Source organism: Rhynchophorus ferrugineus, unplaced genomic scaffold, assembly GCF_030347505.1.
Source record: "Rhynchophorus ferrugineus isolate W39M unplaced genomic scaffold, kcgeb_rfMv2 rfM2, whole genome shotgun sequence".
NCBI classification, from domain to species: Eukaryota; Metazoa; Arthropoda; class Insecta; order Coleoptera; family Curculionidae; genus Rhynchophorus; species Rhynchophorus ferrugineus.
This window is the reverse complement of record NW_027472581.1, coordinates 43,917,183-43,939,045: the sequence shown is the minus strand read 5'-3', so window position 1 is coordinate 43,939,045 and position 21,863 is coordinate 43,917,183. Positions and strand designations below refer to the sequence as shown.

The window sequence follows — 21,863 nt, the reverse complement described above, 5'->3', positions numbered from 1 at the left end:
GAGAGCTTCAGCAAAAGAGGGTTATGGTGTAAGAATCAACAAACAGTTGTCATACTGATGATACAATAGATTCAGATTATTTTGGTAAACCTTTAAATCAGCTGGATATAAAAATACATGCCAAGAATGTGACTTTTAATTAAGGTAATAACGCATCAACTTTTTAGCCTGGAATTAGTTGCAAAAATCATGGTATAAAAGCAAACAACAATTTATCACATCACAGATTCACCAGATTTAAATCATTCTGTAAACGAATTTGTCCCATATCTAAAAAATTAAAGAACTATGTGAATTTGAGAAAGTTACACTGAATATTACAAACATTTTTCTCAATTGATAAAATTGTTAAACAACCTGGTAACAACTTTTGAATGGGAGAAGTTGCTGTGGTATCAAGTAATTAAAATATCACTACATGTATTTTATTTAGTTTAGCTATAAAATAGTTTACAACCAACCTAAAGTAGTTAGTTAACTCCATTTGACTCCTTAAACTGATTAAACTACATTTAAACTAAATTAATTAAACACGGTTTATCTCCTCTCATGATTTAGTATCTACAAAATATATCTTTACTGACTGCATGTAGCACATTTAAAATTAAATACTAAATAGTTTTCATATTTCGTCACATATTATCTGCAATAATTACAAATATGATAATACATGATATTTGAAGCTGTACACAACAAAAAGACAATTCACTTAAATATATATCAAGAACGCTTGCCTGGATGTTCGTTCTCTCGCTTTAATGTTAAATTATTCCGTAATTAAGACTGCACCAAAAATTCAACACCAATTCTGCCCTGACCCTTCTCCAGGAAATCTAATTAAAGCAAAATATAACGTAACGCGAGCTGGACCGAGACCGGCCATAAAACAGGAATTCGCTTATAATGACCACTTAAATATACATGCGTGTGCCTAGCCGAGCAATTTATCCGTTGGTTATGCAGTGGAAATGTGGGATAACGTCAAAATTGTCTGGAATGGGCGGCCTTCTTGTTTGTGGATGTTGAGAGATGAAAACTTCTAATTAGAGATTTATTAAGGTATTAGGAGTAGCAGTTGTCTGAGGAAAATCATAAGTTTATACTTTTTATGTATGAAGAAAGATGATTAATGTGAAAAAATAGTACATATCTGCTTTCTGTAGTCTCTTCTCACTTCCTCATGTCATTTTTGTTGTTTAATGGTAAATAGATAAAGCTGGATTCAAGATTTAAAGAGAATTTACATAGCGGTGTATATCAGCCTAATATAGATGACTGTGTGACTGAATATGTTCTTTATTTGTTCTTAAATGAATTTACCACATACGTAGCTGTGACCCAGTTTAATTAAATATAAAACAAAATAAAAAAAAGGAAAAAAGAGTTTATTTAATGCTTACACGTGTATATTATATTAATTATTTTATATTATGGTATTATGGATATTTGTGGTATTATGTATATTTAGTTTATTGGCAGGAATTGTCTAGTTTGTTGATTATATCTGAGCTTGGTTGATGTTTATTGTAACATACCTATACATATTTTGTGAATTATCTGTAGATTTATACGAAAAAATCGTTGTGTTTCAATGACAGTTTTATCACCATCATTTCAAATGGACGTCACAATTTAAATTATTCTTCAGGATAATGCTGATCTGATTCCAAAAGATTAAACATATAAAAAATTAAACATACTATTTAAACTTTTGCATACATATTTACCATATATTTTTATATCCAGTATTTGTTACTTGTTTACCGACTGGATATATCCGGAATTAAGACTTGGTGCATGTGAAAGTCACCTTTTTCTGAAGGAGTCTTGTTGTTTATTATATTAAACCCAGAAAAAAATTATTTTTGGAAAGAAGTCCTTATAGCTTGGGACATGGATGTATATTTAATTCATCGTTACCATCAGTAGAGGATATAATTTATTATTCATTCTGTTAAAGCATAAAAATTAAATTATTTTGCTGGTAATTTTATATAGCTGTACGACACTCGAGAAGAAAGTTTAGTAGTTCAGTCTTATTTCTATGGTAAAGTGATCTACTTTGTTTATTATTTTTTATGGTTAATTAACTTACAAGGTCCTTGAAACACGTTCATATGTAACAACAGCGTTTGTTAAACAAATTCTCTTATTAGAATTTCACAATCCATTAATATAATTTAAAAAATTACGCCTTTATTGCGGCAGTTGTGATATCGAAATAAAAACTATTTAATAATTTACATGTATTACAATACAAAGTTAAGGAAGATGGTGAACAACTTCCAAAGATTCTCGAATTTGTACAAATGAATATTTACATGCCTGTAACAAGTTTCAAAACTGTTAAAAGAGAACAATTCTCTATCGAAAGTAATTACATTACGAGTGGCATTAGTGAGAGAACAACCATTTTCATTAAATCAATTATTACAAATGCGAAACGAGTTACTGATTTAAACGATTCCGTATTCGTGATTTTTTATCGCATTTACTCCGAAAATGATTCTAAATTACGTAGAATAGATAATAATTGTGCAACAAAAACATTGTAACGTTCGAAGTGTTTAACGTGCTATTTAACAAAACGCCTCTTTAGAAATGGAGTCATTTCGATTGATTTGTTCTGAACGAATAAAATAATAGCGATCCGGGCAGATTCAGGTATAAATGGAGTTTCGATGTAGCCAATTTAAACTATCAGATCAGTATTTTAGCGAGGAGATAATTTGAAAACCGTACAAGTCAAATCAGCTATAATTATTATCAGTCGCTGGCAATGTGATGCTCCGAGTGTTTGTATTATAAGCTGTTAATTGATGAGATCGACGAAGTTGAGCGCTATGTCGAAGTTGGAGAGATGATGATAGCGGATTACTGAATGGGAATATCGTGTATGCAAAATTTTATCGATAAAATTTTTAATGGTTATCGAACTCAAACTGGAGCATGCCCCAGTTATTATGAAATATATTACTGAGAGTAGGTTTATGTCGATATATCTAATTTATATAACTCAATCGCGTATATAACAATGAGTGCATCTGAAAAAGGAACTTTCAAAATTATAACTTAAGCAAATATTAAAACAATTTATTTGGTTATCTTGGTTATGCTAGTTAGCTGTGATTATATGCTATTAAATTAGTCAACGATTAAGAAGAAACTTACCTATATATCATCTATACTGCCTATAATACAGGATAAGCGAGAAATAATTTTATTGTTGTTAATTTGTGTATGTTATAAGGAAGTGAGGGAAAGTTATTAAGAACTTAGTTATTCTTGTAAGTGAGTTATTTAATAACTTCCATTATACGGAAGTATAGCTATGAAGCCACTGTTACAGGAATCTTTGATTATGTAATTGTTTAATGTCCAAATATGTCAATGTTATAACTGTAATTTATACAAGCTAGTACTTCATTGGAAGAAAAACTTGAATTTCTTTTATGCATATTTTTTCTCCAATATAAAATGTATTTCTCCTATAGTTTGTTATATATCATGAAACTTGAAAGTTGACTTAAATCATTAGGATTCTTAAAATGGCGAAAAAATCAGAAGACGTCTAGAAGAAGAGGAATGTCTCCTCTTATCGTCCTATAAGCCAGTTACCTGGGATCTCCAAAGTTTTTGAAAAAATATATATTAAGAGACTCAAAATAATCACAGAAGAGAGAAATGTTATTCTAGACCATCAATTTGGCTTTTGTAATAAGCACGGAACAACCAATCAACAAGAAAGTGGCACACTGGATTGCAGGTTAAATTGAAGAAGCTTTTGCCCCGTACCCACTTTACCACAGGCAGGCATTTTATTGTAAAACAGGATGATGAATACACTGAACTACATCCAATTCAGGTGTTCCGTAGGTCAGTGTTCTTAATCCATTGTCACATTGATTGCATACACCTGACTTACCGACCTCAAGAAATACTACTGATACAATATATGCTGACAATGCATAGGTTTTACCATCACACGAGGATCCAATATCAGCCACAAGAAACCTCCAACTTTCTATAAACAAAGTCGAATTGTGCTTCAAAACATGGCGTATCAAAGCAAATGAGACAAAATCTACCCATTGATAATCACCCTTTGTAGAAGAACTGGTCCCCAGTTAAAATTTATAATTATGAACTCCTGCAAGCAGAGAATGTTAAATATCTGGAAATGTATTTTGATCGACGTTTGCCATGGAAACAATATATAGTAACAAAACGCAAATGGCTTGAGCTTTTTGTATTGGCTTGAGTTATTCGTTGCTATAAGTCAATGTGGCTGATTAATTGGCTGATAGGGCATACATATAATTATCTTTGTATAACAAGGTTTTGCCGCATAAGTCAATACATAGGCCCATTTGAACTTATAGTATTGAACTGTGGAGTATTACTAACAAATCTAACCTAGCTGTTTCTCAGAGGTTCCAAAATAAAGTATTGCGAGCCATCATCGATGCCCCATATTATGTCTCCAACAAATTAATTCAGCGCGATATCCCAATATAACCCATAACGGGTGTAAATCGTCATGCTAGTGCATCCCAATGCATTTGCCAAACAATTAAATGTGCGCAATTATAGTGAAGTGCATAAACTCAAACGCACACATAGAGTCTGATATAATAATCTTCAGAATAAGTTAAAATAGACTTTAGAATAAGTTAGGATAGACTTCAGAATAAGATAGAATGGTCTCCTTCTTCGGATTCATTCTCCTCTTTATGTAAAGTAATTCACGAGTAAGAACCCAAGAATGCATATATCAGCCAATATATTCGAGTGTTGTTTGTTCATATTACGTAAAACACAAGAATAACTTACTTATATCCATGAACTGGTAGCAAACTGGCAATTTTCAACTGCCCATAGTGGAAATTCATCTACGGAGAGTGTGGATACTAGATGCGGATTATATATGTATCTGAATTCTGATACATATAAATTTAATGTTTCCAAGAGAGATACAAAATAATCGCTCTCAAAACCGAATTGAATGCCTTTCGTTATATTAGGTATATGCAACATCTCTTATTGACGTCATTTTTCAAACAAACAAATATTTTTAGAAGTTTTATTATGCCTATATAAAATATTTCTTATAAAATCGAAGCTAATTCTAGATCAAAAAGGGTTTTCAAAAAATTCTCTGAACTAAAGATTAAATGTATAGATCAAATTGCGGACCTCTCAGGCTATTTGTTATCCTGCAGTAAACAAACATAAATATTTTGATAAAACTATGTTGAATTAACTGCTATAATAACATCAATAAACAGTTTAGAGTTCGGTATTCTTAATGGAAATTTGGAAAATTCATAAACTTATAACAACAATAATCTTGCCCAGTAATAAACCGATTTAATTAGTGCTTCTGCCGTTCCTTCGGGCAATATAAAAAGATTCTAATCTGTCGCAGTCTCCACTTCCTCGACGACAGCTATAAAACAATTTCCCAAACAGAAATAACGATAATAAATAACCCAAACTATATCCCAAATAAGGGCGTTCTGGGATTTATTATAAGGGTTGGTTTCCCTCACATACATTTTTTGCATTGATTTATATGTTTTTGGGTTTTTCTCTCGAACTAAAGCGGGGCGAGCGGTTTTCTTAGGAAGAAATCGGATTCTTTGGGGATTTGATAGGGAATATCGGAACAAAATGTGTAGGTGTCCAAGCAGGGGTCCGTATTATATCCCGGAAATAAAGAAACATTAGTTTCTTTTGTTTGTATTCCAGTCATGAAATATGTAAAGGACATTTTTAATTCGGAATAACAATCAACAGATTCAAGTTTTCTTCACTTTTTAAATAATTGAGCTCGAGAACATCAAAATATGGTGCATACATGGTTAATACCCTTATACAATGTTTGACATTTTAAATAATTTTTGATGCGATGTGATAATTTGCTTAGATCCGTAATATTTCATATTGTTGAAATCAATTATTTTATCTTTTTTATATTTAAAACTAGCCTAGAAATTAACTACAAACAAGCAACTGTAACCTACTGTAAATTAATCCCAATTTAAATTGACAGGAGAACAAATTCCATCAATTAGTTGCAGTTAATATAAAATAATTATATTATAATTATCAATCGTTAATCATTATCATTATCAATTAGTTAATATAATTTCTGATGTAAGACCGGTATCGTTGATATCGTCATTTTACCACGCAATGATTGAACGAATTTACGATTCACGTGTATTACTTAAGTATTTTACGATATAATATCCTGCAATATATTTTATTAATATCCTATTATTATTATAATAATCCGTGCGGGCATAATTCGTCTTACTATGAATCCCATTTTATATATTATTTTCCATATTCAAATATATTAAAATGATAATAGAAGTGTATAATATGAAATCGAATCATAATGACACATAATGCTGTAATAATATTCTTAGTGCATATCTGAACTGACAAAAGCCACTATTAAAGAAAAATGACACGATTTGGATTCACTACGGGTTTTGATTACTATTTTTTTATCACAACTGTTGTGTTGTGTCTACTATGTGACCTGTACATATACGCAATATAAAATTTGCTGAAAAAATAAATATACAACGATATATTTATTAAACTTGAGAATGTCTTATGTAACTAGATCATCCGGTGATGAACTACATCCTTCTTTTAATTTTTCTCCGACAATAATAATAATAGCCACCAAATGTTTTATCAGGTCTGATGATGATATTATGGCTGTTAGATGGTATCAGATCCAATGCTAATTTGAATATGTTTATTAAATAGTTCGTCTAATGAAGAAAAGTGTATACATTTTGAACAATATTTCGCTTCGCAATATTGGATTGTGCGCAAGAAATAAATTTGAAAGAATTAACGATCTGCACCTAGTAGTCGTAACAGCGCTCCCAGTCAAGACATCAGTGTGATCTTGTATCCGTAATTATTTTGAAAATACATCCATAACTATTTGGCAACCGACAACAATGTCGATTCTTCGTGATAATGAATTTATTGATGACAATGACAGAGATACTATGTATAGGAAAAAATTGTTGTTTTTACTATTATCTTAGAAATTATACCAAATTTCATATTACATAAACCTTTCCTAGACTTCCACATATATTCTGAAACTAACATTAGCCAAATCGGTCCAGCCGCTATTAAATTTTAGCGACACTAACGAAGATAATTTAATTTGTACATCTATAGAAGATTTATAGAATTATTTTGAATATTGATATATAGATGTCATTTATATTTTTATATTTGATATTCTAATTTGATTTATATCAATTAATTACCCAATATTATAATATTCAACATAAAAAATTTTTGAACAATATAAGAACTCAATAAATTGCTCAACTAACTAATAAATGAATCAATAAATCTCTCCGGAGGATTGGAAAACAAAAAGAACGACAGACAGAACGTCCCGCCTCCCAATTCGCCGTAAATTTATTAAACAAATATTCCCTCTATCTCATTTTGATATCGAGAAAAACTCGTAAGCCGAGCGAAGGGGAAAAAACGTTCGAATGCTGACCATGTCACGTAAAAAATGGCAGCCATGCCGTTCGCCTCCCTCAACCGTTTCGATATTCGATGGTAAAATTCCGTCGAGCTTTCGCCCTCATTGGCATGATTGACGAGGAAACGATAAGCTCCCACCCCGAACGATACGAAAATGGTTAATCTGGAATTTCTTGTGCTTGTGGAAAATGCATTTTTTATTAACGACGTAATGGAAAACGTGCAAAAAAGAAGGGAAACCTTTTAAAAGAAAGTTTAGTGGACTACTTATCAGTTAACGGGATACGACGGTCAGTTCAGAAAGGTTATTTGCAGCCTGCCGTATCAGCAAAGTGTTATTTTCAATATATAAAAATATGTTCATTTAATGTTATAATGTTTTTTACCAATAAGAACCAATAAGAATTCGAGGCGTATTACAGAATATTTCAAACCGCATTATAACTCACACTACACCTCACTATTCTTCTACACTATTTAATTTTCTTTATTTTTTTTAATTTTTTAAATTTATTATATAAACATAAATATTTTAATTTTGCGTAAGAAAGTTCAATTTCTCCAAAATTCTTAGCTCAAATTTTAGAAAGCCCAGTTCCTCCAAAAAGTTCTTAGCACAAAAAAAATCTGTATAAATAAAACATAATATGTATTGCACTGTACAAATAGAATAACATTTAAAAGGTAACCTTTTTAAATTTTTGATGATATCTAAAAAATGAAATGAAATAACTGTACCGGACATATACACCGGACATAATGTTTGTTATTTGTTTTGTTTTCCAAGTGTTTGTAAATCGTTTTTCCGACTGTGATAACAGATTAGTAGGTTGTTTTGCGTAAGAAAGTCCAGTTTATCCAAAGTTCTTAATTCAAATTTTAGAAAGCCCAGTTCCCCCAAAAAGTTCTTAGCACAAGAAAATTCTGTATAAATAAAACATAATATGTATTGCACTGTATAAATAGAAAAACAATTAAAAGGTGACCTTTTTTAATTTTTGATGATATCTAAAAAATGAAATGAAATAGCTGTACCGGACATATACACCGGACACAATGTTTGTTATTTGTTTTGTTTTCCAAGTGTTTGTAAATCGTTTTTCCGACTGTGATAACAGATTAGTAGGTTGTTTTGCGTAAGAAAGTCCAGTTTATCCAAAGTTCTTAACTCAAATTTTAGAAAGCCCAGTTCCCCCAAAAAGTTCTTAGCACAAGAAAAATCTGTATAAATAAAACATAATATGTATTGCACTGTATAAATAGAAAAACAATTAAAAGGTGACCTTTTTTAATTTTTGATGATATCTAAAAAATGAAATGAAATAGCTGTACCGGACATATACACCGGACATAATGTTTGTTATTTGTTTTGTTTTCCAAGTGTTTGTAAATCGTTTTTCCGACTGTGATAACAGATTAGTAGGTTGTTTTGCGTAAGAAAGTCCAGTTTATCCAAAGTTCTTAACTCAAATTTTAGAAAGCCCAGTTCCTCCAAAAAGTTCTTAGCACAAAAAAATCTCTATAAATAAAACATAACGTGTATTGCGTTGTAAAAATAGAAAAACAATTATAGGTGACCTTTTTTAATTTTTGATGATATCTAAATATATAAACAATGAAATAATAAACTAATATTAGTATGTCACGTAAAATGTAGTGTTAACAGCCATCAACGGTAACATCATCTAATATCAACTGTGAAATGTGTGGACTAGACAAAAATATTATTTAAAATTTCAAAATCAAACTGAAAATTTTGGTTTAAGACGTTTACCGGTTTGTAACCTCTAATTATTTTCACTAACGTTTTGAAAGATTTTGTAGACAGTTGACAACAGCGTTTATCCAGTACTAACACAAATCGAATTTTACAGAAGTGATCGGTTACATGTTTCGACGCATCAGATATAATTCTGTCCATTTTAACTAGGGTATTTGGCAGTATATTCGTCGTCATCTAGAACGTGCATTGGCTATTTTATTCAAAGGACTATAGAAAGTTAGTTGTAACGTCAATGCAGCAGAATTTTTAAAATTGATTTTATTATACGACACTATTATATTATTAGGTACCACAGCGTATACCACAGTGTATAGTCTATTCAAAACAGTAGTGATGCATGCCATCAATATGTGCCTGTCGAAAGTTGTAAATTAATTTTTCAGTCAGACAATATTTTCCTTTTCATTTTATTTTATTTTAAAAGAGATACAATACTGTTTGAGAAGTTCGAACATGTAACCGAATGAGCTAGCAAAAGTTGTCCGTTTGGCAAACGTCTGCAAAATTTTTCAAAATATAATTACGTGTTATAAATTGGCAAACGTTATTTTAACGCTTTGTTTTAATAAATTTCAAATCGCCGCGGTTTTTATTGAAAATATTTTTTTGCGTATTGCAGCTGCACTGAACTGAGTACGGACACGGTCTCTAAAATATCTCAAAAAATAACAAACAATATAATCTTAAATTCACCAAAAAGAAAGCGTCTTTATGCGAAAGAGGTGACGAATCAAGATCAGCTTGATGCTAGCTGTATCAGAGATCAAATATACGAAATGTATAAAAACAGTAAGTAGTTTTTTCAATCGAAACATAACTTAATAAAATTATTTCAGAGAAAAGTGTTAGTTTGAAAAGTATCCATAAAAAACTGAAAGATATGCAGCTATTTGAGAGATGTAGAACATCCCTTCATACACTGTTGGGTAATATAGTGGTGTAAAGATAACCCACGAAGGGGTTTAATTGACCTTCCAGACATTGCCTTTAAAATAAATCAATTTTTCAAAACATACTGCAAAATCAAGGAACAATTATTAAATCAAGTTTTTGATAAATTGGAAATAAACAGCTTAGTTATTCCACTTGATTAGTGTTTCTGAAAGTGGTAGTGATTGAATAAAACTCTATGAATGTTGGTTTATGATTCAATGCTGAAATTACCAAGACAGGGTGATGAAAGAGGAAACAACTAAAGGTCAGTATATGATTAATATAATTTAATTGTGGGAAATTGTATTATAGAGTGCGAAAGCTTTACGAGCATGTGTGTTATCGTTCAGAATATACAAGAACACTTAGTTAAAATATATGAGGAGAGAAATAATACTAACTGTTTCGTAGATATTAAGGAGAATACAGTGACCAAACGTAGTTTTATCAAGAAAGATGAATACAGGTAGTAACAGAACAAACTAAGGAGAAATATAGTAATATCTAGATGACAAGGAAACATTGTATTGAAGGAAACAACAACTAAGCGTAAAAGGTAAATATGCTCTCTAATGAAAGTATAGTACATTACTGAGATATACAATTCTTAATTAGATGGATTAGGCCTTCGGAGGATAGCACTACATAAGAAACGCGCCTAGAACTCTACCTATACTAGTGTGGAAAAAATTCAATGTATATATAATAAAACAACTCTAACCTATAAATTATTGTGGCTGTATGATTAACTATAGTTTTAATTTCTTCGATAATATATCCATTAGATGTATATAAAATTCTTCATACACAACATTTTTGCTTCATTATTTGATTTAGATTAGAATTTTGTTATATGGCAATATCAAAATGTACTAAAACTCAGAGTTTCTGCCTCAATATTGCGACGTTTTGACAGATCACGTAGGTACACGGCTGTTTTGAATTGATAATACATTTGGTAATTTAATAAGAATGTATGACGTAAACGCCTTAATGCTGTAAAATAAAATATATTAATTCCAGATCTAAACTAGGAAAGTAATTATACGCGGAAATATTTTCCTGACAGCTTATTATTTCCAATCATATTTAACAATTTAACAAACACGACGAAAGCTGTCACTTACAATCATCTACCGGTGTCGCTAACGAATCGGAACAATCCATTACTTTATTAATTTTGCCTCTAGTTCAACTGATACCTATTCGCCGACCCAATTCATTACGGGCTCGAACCGGAAGAACTGTCGTCACTGAGAAATTAACCTATTTTGTATTTTGTACAATTAATCCGATATTAAACCGCTTTTCCCTCGAAATCCAGCCGTGACATCGGTTATGTAACTAATGATCTAGCTAAACGAGGCTTTAGATTAAACCCACATCGTCTCTACCTTTCTGGCTGGAAAGAAGAGGCCGTAATGGATGTAGCCGAAAACGAAGGATCCCGACTCTTTCTGAGTTATTTTCTTGAGAGTTACGAGCTGGAAAAGGGGAAGAAGATTATATTGCACGGGGAATTTTATGTAACTGACGTTTCATCACTTGCTTTAATAGAATACGCAGGATTTATTTTACGCGTGTATTTATCACATTCTTTATATCACCACAGAATGTTGCAAATAAAACTCTTGCCTCCATTGTGTTGAGAATAGGAGTAAAACACTATCCTACTTAAAAATCTCTATAACTTTTAACACATAAGAAAGAATTGTTGGCAATATAATAAAGAATGTGTTCTGAATTATTGTATTGTACAAAAATAATATAATATATTGAATGTCACTCAATTACTCTCAACCGCTGTATTTGAATGAGCTTCGGAATGGATTATATTCACAATTGAGCAAATTAGGTAATTTTATGGTAGGATTCCAGGAAAATATATAATAACCAAATGTCACACAGACGATGACACAGACAGACAGATGTAAAAACAGACAGAAAATTGGTTTTTTTGTTTGGATGGAATATTTTAATTTGACTATTTGGAACTATAATAACCAATTAATAAGTTACACAAATATTATGGATTCCGGAACTGTCAAGACGATATAGAAGTTATTTTGCCAACGATTAACGATTACATCCTATGATAATCATCATCATCAATCCACGGGCGCTCGGGGAAAATATCTATATGAGCTATCTGAGCTATTCACTGCGCTTTCCACATCAATGGCTAAATTTATAGAAAAAAATACTTCTTTTAATATCTTTACTACGTATTAGGGTTTTAATTTAATCATTACGTTATAAATAATGTTGAATAAGGACGTCTGCTTGGATCTGCTAGTAGTAATATATAAATTTATTTTCATGATTTTTCGTAATTCTGATTGCTCATACTACTTAAAGAGTATAACATCCAACAAGAAATAACAATACCAATCGCACCAATAACCAGGTTATGTAAAACGGAATGTTTTCGAGGAGTTATCTAGACTGTCCAAGTCTAAATAGAACTCCACGTTAAACAGTAGAGTCAGTACTTATAAACACTCACAAGTTAAAGAAAGACACAAACAGCATCTTCAGACCGAAAGAAGTCGAGTTTCTGAAAACGTGATTATGAATTGAGAAAAATTGGTACGGATATATTAGAAGGTCTACATTCGATCAAACATATTCCATAGTCTTGATTAACAAAATTGTTATTTTAACTGCATATTGTTAACTAATAACTAAATATAGAATCATAAGTAAATCTGAAAGAATTGACTACACGTTTTATAATAAAATTATGTCTATCATCGATTAAAATATTAGCTTTAGTATATATTTAATAACTATATATTACTATATTTCTGTGGTGCCATTGAAATTCCACATGAAGAAAATCATTGATCATTATCGCTTGCTAAGAGTTTTTGTCTTGCTTATTTTGGGATATTATTATTTACTATTATAACACTATTTAAAACAGCGACTATCGCTGAATTAAGACGACCGTCCTGTCGCCTTAACTACTGTACCTACAAAACCTTATATAAGGTCGCCGGCTTGGTGGTAAAGGCGATGGACAGTCCTCCTACTGTTGCGATAGACGCGGGTTCGAATCCTGCTGGGGCATGGTCGTAAATTTATATTTGTGATTGTTTAAAATTTGTGAGAGTGTAAAATCCGACAAGGAAAATGATCCCAGTTACACCAGTAACCAGGCTGGGTAAGACCGGATGTCTTCTGGGATGATTTCTAGAGTTGGTCCTTCGCCAGTAGGCTTTAATGCTGAGGACCGTGGTTAAACTGTAGGTCCAGTCCAGATAAAGCCATAGTTGGTAAAAGGAGACTTTAAAATATATAAAAAAAATCTTATATAAGACTCATCATTAGAAATTATGGGTGCTCTAAGAAATAAATCTTGTATATAAACGATAGAAAACAGTTTTAATTCGACATCAATAATATAAAATCTATATATAATAGATTTGAGGTAGATGTTATCTATATTTATTAATATACCAAAGAATTTTAGTAAAAACATTTGTTTTTTTAATCTGGCATAGGCAATACAACACAACCAACATATAATCAGCGACTCCAAATATAAATGAGGAGTTATCGTGTTATTACTAAAAATTGTTGAAGTTTAAGTACTAGTGATGGTTTAAGTCAAATGAAAATAAATTGAAATGTTTAACCATTTATAATATTAGTTAATAATACGATGTTGCCAGATGCTAAATATACCAGAATTTGATATAATAAAATTTATTTGAAGAAAGTAAACACGAAACCGTCTAGGACATAAGAAATATTTAAATAAATGGATAGCATGTAATTTTATAAAAGAAAATTGTTATATGCCACGTAAAACGATTTTTTATGATGCGAAAAGGAAAAAAAAGCGACAAAGTTACAATATGAACGGATCTCAAAAAAGTTGCCAATAAAAAGATATTTCTCTCACTTTAGATTTCCTTTGGCATTATTGTAAATTTTTTGCCAATCACCTTTGATTCGTATTCTTTTTGTAAAAATCCCTCTCCTATTTGGCGCAGAAATTCTCACAATACCCAATAAAAACATTTATTTCTGTCAATTTACGTTCAATTCGTTGAACCTAAATCAATTTGCTTCGGCACAAAGAGAGAAAATTTTGCACTCGATATGGATTTTCATATATCGTTCGCGCTCTCTCGTTTGCCGGCTCCCATCCAAAGGGAACTCTCTCGGCTGAAAAACCGAACTGCAATAAAACTGAAACCGGGTCGCTTCCACAACAAAAATCAAAGGCGGCCTGTATTATCTTCTTTTGCTAGTCACCGGCGGCATAGCCTCGCGTGTTTTTTGCGGTTTCTCAGACGGTGAAACGATTTATTGATATATATATTGCCAAGCTCTACTATCTTCATAAAGAATGATCGCGACTTTTCTTTGATTTCTCAACTATTTGTTGACATTCCGATTGGATTCATACTGTTCTAGATTTTCTGCTATATTGGTTCGCTTTTTTCGTCCCAATTCAGGATATTTTTGCAGCGCATACTTTGTCATGCTGTTTAAATAAACGAAAACTATTATTATAATTAAATCAAAAATATGTATTTATCAATCATATTTCTTAAACCTGTTAATGTTTGATCATTAAGCAATGTTGAGTTATAAGAATTTTTTAATGAATTTTAATAATAAATATAATAATATAATATTATATATAGTTCATGAATATTTTACAATGAAAATATATATTTAAATCTAAATATAAATTTAAATCTAAAAATGGACATTTTCCAATTACAAAAGAAAGTTATACGTTAGTTATACGAAAGTTATGCATAGTTAACCTATTTATCACAATAAAATGTAACTTCAGAGTTTTCCTGCTGCAGTAAGACCTGTTAAATATGATGGATTTAATAACTCTCTCGCTATTATAACACTTTTCCATTTAGTATTATTGAATTATTCAGTGTTTAGAGATGTTAGTCACGAAATGCTCAGACTTACATTTTCGACATACAATGCTTTTGCTGTTCGATTAGAAGGAAACTGTTGCTAAAGCTTATCAAAGACTTTTAGAAACTTATGATGCGGTTCGATTATATCCCAATTTCTAGGTTTTAGCTTCAACGATTTTAATGTCAATAACAAAGAATTCCCTAAAGGAATCAACACTTTCGAAGACAATTAATTCCACGATTTATTACAAGAAAACAAAGATCAAACTCTCAACGAAATTTCAGGTATCTCAGCAGTTTCTGATTTTGCTTCAATATTTATACCAATAAAAGCAGAAATAGTCAAAGAAGAAACGAAAGGCAAATGGTTACCACACGAATTGGTTGAGGATATCATTTCGAACAGCTTCAACATCATGGTTTGGTTCCGCTTGCCAACTAAAAGAGTTTTCTGCGGTCTATTATGATTTGCGACAAAAATTATATCTACTACAATTCTCAGCATAAAAAATCATGTGTTAGTCCAGAACGTCGACAGTGAAGCGGAATATTCATGACCGTAAAGTCTTTGTAAGTGACTGAATTGTTGCAAAACAAGCCAACAATAGCCAGTAATAGAAACACATCCACATGACATCCTCTTCTCTTACAACATCCTGCAACACTTTACAAAAGTTGTGAATGATACACTGTATCATCGTTTTGCCAGAAAGGTGAGAAAGATTTGTAGAAAATGATGGAAAATATTTTGATTAACATATATTGTATTTTCTTAACAATAATCCTCTAATGCCATTTTGAACTCAAAAACGATCAGAATACATGCAAACGCTTATTATATCGTATTGTAAGTTCTCAACTCAGATGTTATCTAATAAAATAAGAGATAGGTTTATATTAGCTAAGTTTTTTTACAACAACAAGGGCAGTACGCAGGAAGAACTGCGATCAGTTATAGGAACAGGTTTGATAAAATCCGAAAATTTAAACTAATTCTCGCCAGTAAAACAATGTGGCAATGAATAAATTACTTTTTAAAAAAAATTTATAAACAAATTATTTTCCTGGTGCCCTAAAAACAACGATTTAGTTTTTAACTATTGCCCTTTACGAAGCACAAACATAAAATTATTTTACATAAAGAAAATATTGTTTCCATTATTTTTTACAGAGGATTTTGCTTATTTAGCATATACTAAATACTATTATAATTAAAAGTAGTACATTGGGTAGTAACTTTCACTAACACTCTAAAAGGTCAAATTTAATATGTAAAAAAAGAACTTGAATGTATGAATAACTATGAATATCAATACTATAATAAATATATACGTTAAGTTCTCGGATTACTATCCATGCACATAACCAAAATATCATAGTAAATTTAAATCTTATCTTAAATTTGATAAAACAAAACACATATTGTGTGTATAATTGTTGCCCCACTTCCTAACAATGGAACAAAACACATTCCAGTGCGACTTGATGATTACAACGTTTCTGTGTATTGTTTCATCATTATCTTTGAATATACTTGGATATACTGTGAAGATCTAGACTGGAAGATGCTGAGTAGTAGTGTCAATCTGAAAACCTGGAAAGTTTTGAATGAACTTTGAACCTCTTTGAACCTGAAAAGTTAAGGTTCAAAGTGAGTTCACTTCCAGAAATAGTCCAAGAAAATGTTCGTGTCAGCTCTTTTACAAAAGACAACAAATTCAGACATAAGTTGTAACTTAATTTGAACCAACTGGGTCCAAAGATTACAGAAAATATTTTCTATCACAACAATGCGCCTGTAGAATATAAGCTAGCTCAAAAAACATCAGCAACATATTTAAATGAGAGCATTCATTGGCTGAAATACTTCAAAAGACATATCAAAATAATATTTCAGCAGGTTCGTACTCATAAATGTCATTCTAAGCTATACGGGAAATATTTAAAAAATCGGTACAAATAAATTCCAAAGTAAAAATAGAATCATTTAAAATATAACACGTATAATATTGATGCTATGATATATGTAAGATTGAGCAAATAAATTGTATTATTAAGAAAAAAAATCAGCTGACAACTATAAATAAATGATTTCTCGTTTCTGTCACTTTCTTCAAACTTTTTACATAAATCATATAGACATAAAAACACAATGTTACGTGGTGATTTACAGGCATATGGTTGACGATGACGGTTACGTTCCTCCTTGAATTGAAATATAATCTTTCTTTCGTCGGATTTTTTCATCCTGTTGTTCGTGAGCAGAACGGAAAACCCTCCGCAGTTGTAAATCAAGATGTTATTGGCAGCAGCCGAACAAACTACAATTAACGTCCAGAACGGAAATTAACTGCTTTTCCGTCGAGAAAACGTCTGTACACAGTCGTTTTTTCGAAAAATTCGTTTTGTGATTTACTCCTAGCCCGACCAAGGGAGTTTCCCAGTTTACGGTTCTACGGAAAAGTCTTCACGAAGTGCCAGCGAAAGTTTCCCATAAAAATTTATGAGAAGGTTTTAAATTAAAGCGCAAAACAGTTTGTCGTATTTACTTTGTTATTAGCAACAGAACAAAATATAAACTGGAACGAGACGTTGTGCTTTTACTACACAAAAACTATTTCAAAAACTAACTTGTAACGGAAGTTTTTTATCTTTGAACCGTAAAAATGTTTATTTTAACTGTAAAATAAATTTAACCATAAATAACACTAAACCTGTTAAAACATTTAGAACTACGAGATTTAAAAAGAAAATAATAAAAATAAATAGGTTCAAGGTCGAAAAAATGTTTATTTTAGCTACAGATTTTTATCAGCTTACAGTATTTTATCTTTGAACCGCAAAAATGTTTATTTTAACTATAAAATAAATTTAATCATAAATAACACTAAACCTGTTAAAACATTTAGAACTACGAGATTTAAAAAGAAAATAATAAAAATAAATAGGTTCAAGGTCGAAAAAATGTTTATTTTAGCTACAGATTTTTATCAGCTTACAGTATTTTATCTTTGAACCGTAAAAATGTTTATTTTAACTGTAAAATAAATTTAACCATAAATAACACTAAACCTGTTAAAACATTTAGAACTACGAGATTTAAAAAGAAAATAATAAAAATAAATAGGTTCAAGGTCGAAAAAATGTTTATTTTAGCTACATATTTAGATATATTTTATATAATTTGTTCAATATATGTTCTTTTTAAGAACCAGCATTTTAAACGTAATAATTAATTTAATTTTAAACACTTAAATATTGAAAATGAACTTGAAGCAAAATATAACAAATAATAGGTTTTATGAATATTAAAAAAATGCAGAACCATATACTAAATATATAATTAAGTAAGAATTTGTTACTACTTGTCAGTTATAACAATGGCAAACAATATTTATATATAAATCATTTTAAACTTTAAATAGTCATCTTGTAAGTTTGTATTTTTTATAATTACATATTGTAGCGGCAGCTACGACTCCTTTGGCCACCACGCATTCACCTACAACAAAGTCAAAGGTTGGCAACGCTGGTGGATTGGTACCATGCGGTTCCCGGCTATAAAAGACTACCGCGACGACTTCTCGCTCTCTCTTCTTTTTCTCTACCCCTTGCAACAGTATCACTTCTACAGTATACATACTAAGCAAACTTTACATATGATGACATATAAAAACCTTTAAATGTTTAATAATATACGTAACAAACTTTGACAACAAATTATAAGCACATATTTAATAATATATATTTTAGAATAATAAATTTGAAACAGAAGATGAGTTAAAAAAAGCAAACTATGATTTGGTCTCTCCTCAGTGTAAATATTATATAAATGATTGATATATGATATCAATGGCGCATTATATTTACATGTCAGTGCTGGTTGTTAAAGTTAAGATTCCATTTTAAATAAATAATAAAAAGGCCAAATTTCGGCAAACATATAGTTGCTTACATTATAATACGGAAAACTAAAAATAATTATAAGGCATTATATTAAGCACGGAAGGAGACAACAAATGGTTATTCGTAAGCAAATGTTGCTTACCGTAGTAGTAAGTACAGCAGTATTTACTGCTACTTCGAGTAGTAGTTGCTTATCGTTACGAGAATTGAATTATGGTATAGGAAAAGGATAAGTTGTATAAAATGTGATTTTAAGATGAGACAAACACTAATAATAAAGGAAAAATTATTAAGGAAAAATATTCGCTAAAAAATTAAATATATAAACATCCATTTTCGTCATATAGAATTTCTACTTCAGAAAATGGAAAAATATGCCACAAACTCAATGGTTTTTTATGGCAATAAATAGTAGGAATGTAGAAACATTATATAAATTATTATTCAAAACATTGCTTTTTTTTATAACTAATATACAACTTAAATTTTTATAATGCACAAATATATAACAATATAAATATATTTATGGGCATTTATATAATAAATTTATAGTAAATCTATATATCACTTGTAAAAAAATAAAAGGTATTTATTTATATAACAACTCTAATATAAACTAAGCAATACTCAACATAAATTGTGGCATATTTTGTTTCAACCAACCAGTTAGAGATTCGCGATGGCGTAAACGAAAATAAATCGTCGCCAATTCGTCAATTTTTTTTTGGTCTCGTCTTTTTCTGATTCGTCACGGTTTTTTAATTAAGTCCGAGCGCTCCCGATTCTTCGTTTAATAAATCTGAATTTAAAAGGGAAACCTACCCCGGTCCCCCAGAAAGATTATTATTCCGCGTCCGACCGATAAGACAACGCAAACACGCAGGTGAACCTCAGGCAGCCGCCTCATCATTAATCAACTGAAGGACGAACAAACGAAAACGGCTAAAAAGGAAATAGTCTATTTCTGAGCCTGGTCTTATTAATAGATATTTATTTACGTATATATATAAATATATATATATATATATATATATATATATATATATATATATATATATATATATATGTGTGTGTGTGTGTGTGCGTGTGTGTGCGTGTGTGTGTGTGAGTGTCTTCACACAGGACTAATTTTTATTTTGACTTGATTTAATTTTGACAATACAAAAACACATAGCTAATGTGATGCATAAATTGAATTGGATCATAACAGAATTTATTGAGATTCAAAAACACTCAAGAATCTTAACAGTAGAAATGATACACAAAGTGAAGTCAACGTGCACAGAGACGTGCAGCCGCTCGAATATAGACTAGTAGTACTTGACTAGAGTATGACCTGAAGATGGTGAATGAGATTCTGCCGAAACGTCGTCAAAATATTAAAGGTTCTTTTTAGAACCAAAACCGGATAGACACCCGAAATACTGCTTCAAAATATAATTGAGGAACAAATTCAGCGATTCAGTAACGAACAGGTCGAAAAAAGATATTTCGTCGATAATATTCTTGCTTTAATAAATTTGGCTTTAGTAAACAAAAAGAGATGCAGCAATGGTTTTTTTCCTTTTGCTACAGCAATATTTCGGATACACAAAACAGATTTCAAACGCCTCTCGATTCACCAACTTCTTCTGTTTATGAATCATTCTAATTACTTTTCAACGTAGGTTTGGTAATTGTCTCAATTCAGCGACGTCTCTAAAATTTCATGTTTGTGATGGACTAGAACATTTTAAATAATCAAAATAACCATCGTTGAAGTATCGATGTTAATCTGAAGCGACCATTACAATCCTTTAGACCACCATGCATTCACCTACAGCAAGTTCAAAGGCTGGCAACGCCGGTGGATTGGTAGCATACGATTCCCGACTATAAAAGACCACCACGATGACGTCTCGCTCTTTTTTTCTTTTCTCTACCCCGTTGTAACAGTACCAATTCCACAGCGCTACCGTACTTCCTCTACCTAACCGAATAGCCTGTCCATTCTCCCGTCGAGCACTTGTATCAATTAAAATCGACATAAACAAGTATTTCTTCAACCAGTGTTTTTAGTTCTCGTGCAAATTCCTTCCGATATTCCGACCGACCAGACGAACATTCCTACAAATCTATGAAAGATAGGCCAAATGCCTCATAAGAACAAGACACATTTCTGAGTCAGTTATTTTCACAAGACAATAATGCAGAAACATTTCCCAGAAACGAATACTTATATTGAAATGTTACAAGCAAAATACTAAGGTAGTTTAAACAATGTTAAATATGATAAAATAATTTATAGATGTAGTCACTTAACTAGGGCTATCAACATTCAACAACAACAACTATCAATATAATTGATTAATTTAATCAATTATATTTACATATTTTACGATGGTCAAAATAATATGAACCCCTAGCATGTATAGTCTATCCAAAGTTGCTGTGAATATAAGTCCTCAAGATATTTAATGTATTATCTGTCGAAATTTGTAACTTCGTTTTTGGAATCCGACAATACTTTCCTTCTCATTTTATTCTAGTTAAAAACAGATACAATGCTGTCTGATACGCTCGAACACGCAAAACAAGCCTGTCAAAGTTGTTAAACGTATGAAAAATTCTTCAGAACAATAGTGTTAAAAGGATATAAATCGGCAAACGTTATATTAATGCTTTGCTTGTTTTGATAAATTTCGAATCGCTGCTTATTATGACTGTGACTAAAAATGCCGATGCCAGACACAACAGATTGCCTTTCGTTAGAGCATTTTTACTGCTATATATTAATTTGCTGCGGTTTTAATTGAAAA

General features: G+C 30.9%; 1 protein-coding gene across 9 annotated transcripts in view; it reads right to left on the bottom strand.

Moving 5' to 3' along the window:
* Positions 1–21,863, bottom strand: part of Rbp6 (RNA-binding protein 6) — a 752,769-nt gene that overhangs the window by 188,228 nt on the left and 542,678 nt on the right. The gene's annotated exons all lie outside the window — the stretch shown is intronic.